Below are 6,160 nucleotides of genomic sequence, written 5' to 3'. Positions count from 1 at the left end.
CATCAAATAAAGTTTTACACCTTCAATTGTTTTAGTTTTCCATGGCGATGAGTTATTATGTGTATCTAATTTGTAAAATTCACCTACGCTCATTGATCTCCAAGTTGACGGAAATGACGACTTTGAGGTTGAAAATTTCATCACTTTTGTAACCTTCATAACTCATCTTGCTTACAAATTTTTTTGATTCTCTCAACAAAATCGATATAGATTCATATTGTATCAACCAATATTGTCGAATAATTTGAATTTTTCACGAATTGGACTGCAATGACGACTTGATGGAGATGATGAAAAATTGAATTTGAAAGACATGAATCTGTTACGGATTGAGATGGATTGATAATAATGACTTATGCTTGAATCATGGGATCTAGGATCAATTTTAGATTAATTTTCCTAATAAAGTGCAACAACCAACTGTTTTCTTTGAAAGGTGCAAGTGTCAGCTGTTACAATGTATCACATCTAATGTATCTGCATGAAATTTATGTATCCCAATGACTTCTATTTTAAGGGATTTTTGTAAAATAGAAAAAAATAGGAATAAAATGTAATTTAGATATTATAATATGAGATTTATATAAGTTATACTAAATTATAACCAACCTTTTTTTTTAATCCGTAATCATCTTAAGACCAAGTTTTGGGACATTTTTTTGGGCATTTCCAGCAGCCCAAATCCAGATCGGCCCACTTTAGTTCCAATCAACCAACTCCTCTTCCCCAATTTCCAATCGACCCAGCCCACTCACCTCTAACCCTGACCTGGCCCACCTTCTTTTCTCAAAGAAAAACTCAGCCATCGCGTGCATTTTCCAGAATAACAGCAGCAACATCACAGTGTCTTCACGACTGCTCCAAAACGCAGCAGAAACAGCAACCAAACGGCCCCTACTCGTCTCCAGTTCATACGAAAATACATGGAAACTTCATGCCTTGTACGCGATGCAATGCTATTCTACAATTTTATTGCCTTCTTGTTCCCAACCCTGTCAGTTCGTATAGCAAATCACTAGAAAAGCATGTGAAATAGTCCATGCGCCTTGGGATTGAGACACGTAGCATCTCAAGGACAATCAAATTGATCCAAGACGTCCATATCCCCTTCCCTCTTCAGGAATGGGTTGAAATCTCAGAAAAAGGGTGTTTCCCTTTATTGGTAAAAGGTTTCTGGGAGTTTGAATTTTGAACGCGCCCTTTAATCCAAGAGTTTTATCCGTTTCCCTCTGAAAGATTGGAACCTAGTTTTCTTCTATAAATACCTCCTCTTTCTCCATTATTAAAGGTGGGAAAAAGGATTGGGAAATATAGGAGTCAAATTAGTACGGACAGAGAGTGAAAAAACAATGTTATATTAAATATTCTTGACATTCAAAGCCATAGTCTTTCAAGTTCAGATTGTAGCCTCTTTCTCGCTTGTTGTTCGTCAGAATTCGGTGAGGTCGAGGTCGGTGGTTGAAGCATTTTGTCCCTCTTCATCTCCAGTCGCATCCCAGAACCAGGTTACGTTAGTGTCATCTTATTATTTTCGACTAATTATTTGTAATGTGTTTAGTTGCTTTCGTTTAGGAATTTTTTCCTTTGTCTTGTATTCTTCAGTTTAATTATGTCCCTTGTAGCTTAAATTTGATGGTTTCTTTTTGGTTTGATCAGTAGTATGTATTTAGAGTTTTGTTCTCTCGTTGGTCATTGTTAATTTTCTTATGGTCTTTTCAATATCGACTTTTCATTCTATTTGGTCCATCTTCTTGCTGCCTATCAGATTGTCTTCAAAAAGTTTTCTAAAATTTCTCATAATAATATGTAGGACCCTCTTAGCGAGTTAACTTCTACAATTCACTCTTTGTTTAAGTTCCCTTTTCCAATATTTTTGTTGCTTACTGTTTGGCCTTATTCCTTGTTGTTTATTCTTTAGCTTTAATTTGATTAGTTTTGAGCAAATTTTAGCTTGTATAATGGAATTCCACTTTGGGTTTTAAGTTTTGGCTTATATTATTTGGTTGTCTGCACTCTTATCAAGCCTAGAATATGTGCCTATTATTATATTAGTTTTGATAGTTTCCGAATACATTGAGTGTGAACGTAAAGTTATTCATTAATCTTGATTGTTGTTTAGTTTGCCTCATTAACCATCAATAGTAATATGATTTCTTGTTCACTTGTGTATGACTACTTTTTTAACAACAAATGATTCAATGCTATAATGGTCAAAGCTTATTGGAAATTTCAATTTTTTAGTTTTTACAAAATATATATATCTGTCTTCCTAGTTTAAGATATATGACGCATTTGTTCGATATGAAGATTTCCATTTAGATTGCAGTAGCTTGGTCATCTTGGAAAGAAATTCTTTCAAGTTCAAATTAGATGTTGTTGTGATCTGGTTACTGCCTCTCTTAAGTATTTTCCATTCCTTTGAAATGTCAACATTTGTGAAACTTACCCAGTAACTGATGTTGTATGAACTCATGTTTCAAGTTTAGTTGTTCATCTTACTTTCTATGCAGTGAACTGTCTTAAGATAACTATATATATATGTCTGTTTGAGTAGTCTTGTCTTCTTAAACGGTCACCTTAAGTCTTTCTAAAGTTTGTTAAGTTTTATGGTAAATATTCATTTGTCCCTTTCCTTATCTATGTTTTGATCTTCTTTTTGCTTAAATATATGATTAGAATTTATGATTGTATTGTTTCTTGGTTTGAATGTGAAAAAATATGTTAGGATTGGAAATTAAGTATCTTCCTCTATTTCTGATGGTTTCCTCCCCTTTGGCTGTCCTCTTTAAATTCATACAATTAAGAATACAAGTCGTGTACTCCTCCGCATCTAAATTTTGGAATTAAAATACTATGTTGAACTTGTTAGTTCTTAAATTGCTTATCTATTGTATTGCTGAAGTATTGAAGTCTCCCTCTATTTTACCAAAACTTTTTCTTTTAGTATGTTTGTCTTGTTGGAAATTGAATACTGATAGAAATATGAATTGAGTTTCTTCATTTGTACTTCTTTATAAAAATCTTGGCTGTTGAACAAATACTAATTTATATGGCTTGAAATTAATCACTTTTGCTAATCTCTTATAGTTGGAGTTGAGTTGTGATTAATGGAAACATTTGTGTTGTTAAGTGATCTCCTTCTTGTTTGATCTTTATTTAAGTTAAGTTTTGTTGTTCCGACATGCTTATTAAATTCACTTATTAATCCTTTCTTCCTCTTCTTTGAATTTAGCATGAACTCTCTTGTTTGAGTCAATTGACTCTCTATCTCTTGCATTCGTTTTTATTTGAGTCAACCTCCTTTAGATCGATTGAAAGGAAGCTAATATTATTGGGTTAAACACCCAAGAAGACAGCATCAGTAGTAGCTGAAAAGGCTAAAAAAATAGCATTTCCTTGGACTTGAAAAGCCTGAAAATGGCAGCAGCTGAAGCAGAGTTCCAATAACTCAGAAGGCTGAAAATTGAAGATAAATATTGGGTTGAAACCCATAATCAATATGGCAGCAGTGGTAGCAGGGTAGCAGATTAAGGTCCTGGAAGCCCAAATTTTAATCTCTCGATTATATTTAACTCTTTTATATTGTGTGTTTGCTATGGTCTAACTAACTTATTTGTTTGGCCTTTGAACTAGATGAATCCTCTCCAAAATGAATGTTATTTCTTAAATTGTATTTCTTATTTCTTATCACTTGTAGAATGACTTAAGAACCTTTTATGTTTTTTCATAATTATTGTGTATCAATGTTTATGAGTTTGAACTAACTATTTAGTATAAATTTTTTGAATAAAATAAAATTGTTAAATTTCTCAAAATAAATTAGTTGTCTTTCAATTTAACTTATGACTTTTTTATTAATGACTTTAGGATTTTCTATATCCTTTCGTAGTGTTATTAAAAAACAAGGTTCTTTAATCCATGTTTAAGAGTTTGAATTATTCGTATTAGTTCAAAACATGACTATGGATAGAAGATTTAAGTTTTTGGATTATTCTTGAGAGCTTGCAAAGTAAAAAAAAGGTTTTACCTAATTTTCATACACAATTTTAATAATTATCTTTTTTTATATATAAAATTAGCCAAACATTTCAGTCCTCCGGTCAATAGTGTGTTAGCGGATTCTTTAAGATGCTTAAACCCTTCCTTAGAGAATTAGTTGAACCATTACCCCACTATGATTTTATATAAAATATTTTCTTTCATAAAACCTTTTTTTTTTTAAAAAAAAAATGGGTTTCTTAATTTTTTGGGCTTAATTTTTCCCAAAAAATTAAGTGGCGACTTCTAAAATTATGATTTTTTAAAAACAAAAATGAAGTCAAAGTTGCAAAATAGGCTTCGAAACGTTTTGTTGAAAATTGATCATAACAGTCTTTAAGCAGCCATCGAAGAAGCCTCAAAGAGTGGAATTTCACCAAGTCAGGGGCTATAGATGGTTGTACTGTCACGACTGGAATCTAGAGCCCAGACGAGACCGGCGTCGTTGACCTCTCAGAGGTCGCAGACAAGCCTACATACATAATCCTTACTTCATATAGGTTAATTTTAGCGGAAAATTTTACCTTTTTGTTTCGTAACATGCATGTAAGTCATTCTACTTAAATTCATATACGTTCACCATCAACCATCTAATATTAAGAATATCAAATGAAAGAAATAGTTCAATACTACATTAAGTGTATACTTGCCAAAATGACACCAATACAATGTCTGAAATGAAACGGGAAAGAAACGCTAGTGGAACATACTCCTCTAACTCAATCCTATAACTAAGCTAGAATAAAATGGACAAGCGTCCGCGAATGTATGAAGTCCTACCAAGTCCGGATGAATGCTCCACGTCCGGATAGCTTCAACGTCGATCTGTAAGCTCTAACGTTTACCTGTTCCTGCACCTAAAGATGTAGAGTTACATGGGATTAGTACACACTTGTACTAAGCATGGGTATATGCAAGCACACACTAAGGACATGCATGAGTAAGAATAGATCTTTCCTAACAACATGATTTATGGAAAGTCAAGTCAGTGAACTTGCCAAATAGGGATTAGGAAAGTCAGGGGACTTGCCAAATTTGAATTGAGAAAGTCATGCCATTACACAGCACATAACATCTTACATATAGAACATAACATATTGCATATAACACATAACATATTTCATAGGCCTAAGTCATCTCCAGCCACTCAAAGTTGTCCGCATAATTCATTTAGACACCTCAACTAATCCTTGTGCCAATTGAACACTTTATTTGTTCAAAAGTCATTCCTATTAGACGCAAAATGCTGACATGGCAAAAAACGTGTAATTCACTTTCCTTGAGCGCGTTAATTTATTAAAAATAATATTTTTATTTTTTTTCTTAATTTATACCCCTAAGTTAATTTTTTTAAAAAAATTAACAAAAAAGAAGAACAATTGTCTTCTTCTTCCCTATTTCTATCAACCCCACCCCACCCCACCCCAACCCCCATACCCATACACCAGTGGTTATCTTCTTCCCCCACCATTCTAATGATTTCAAAATTCTTAGTATCAGTGGTTATCTTCTTCCCCCACCATTCTAATGGTTTCAAAATTCTTATCATTTTGTTTCATTTATAAATTTTTTGGAGAGATTTTTTTCCCCATCTTTCTCTACCTATAAAACGAGATGAAAGTAAAAAGTTATAATTAATAAAAAAGCTGATGAAAAAAATTTTTGTCAGGTTAAAGATGGAACTATACAAGGAGGGGAGGATCGCCATTAATGGAGTTAGAGGAAATGTATGTTTTGTTCCAGTTGAAGGCAGTGGGTGTTTAAGTTTTACTCTTTTTTTTTTCATTTTTTTTACTTTAAAATAATTTTTTATTTTTTTTACTTTATAATATAATGTTTAAATATTTTTTTGGATTAAAAAATAACACATGTCATTATTTAATTGGTCAAATTGACATGTCAGCGCGAGTGTATTTCACATCCTCTATTTTTTGTTTATTCTTGAAAAATTGTTCAAATGGTTCAAATTCAGAATGGTTGAAGTGTTCAATAGGTAGTACGTCTAGTTGAGGTGTCTAAATGAATAATCGGGACAAGTTTGAGTGGCCGCAAATGACTTTGGCCTATTTCATATCATTCTTTCATATGCCATGAGACCTTGGAATCATGGACTTGACATTAA

At 32.7% G+C, this 6,160-nt stretch overlaps 1 long non-coding RNA gene across 1 annotated transcript; it reads left to right on the top strand.

The window, feature by feature from the left end:
* Positions 1-823: 823 nt before the first annotated feature.
* LOC101266338 (uncharacterized) lies at positions 824-3,819 on the top strand. Its single transcript, XR_182821.5, has 2 exons — positions 824-1,505; positions 3,307-3,819. It is a non-coding gene; the product is annotated as an uncharacterized lncRNA (long non-coding RNA).
* The last annotated feature ends 2,341 nt before the right edge of the window (positions 3,820-6,160 follow it).

The sequence above is a fragment of the Solanum lycopersicum genome, chromosome 6 (genome assembly GCF_036512215.1).
Source record: "Solanum lycopersicum chromosome 6, SLM_r2.1".
Taxonomy (NCBI): Eukaryota; Viridiplantae; Streptophyta; class Magnoliopsida; order Solanales; family Solanaceae; genus Solanum; species Solanum lycopersicum.
The sequence above is the reverse complement of the archived record's forward strand: the minus strand, read 5'-3'. Positions and strand labels throughout refer to the sequence as shown.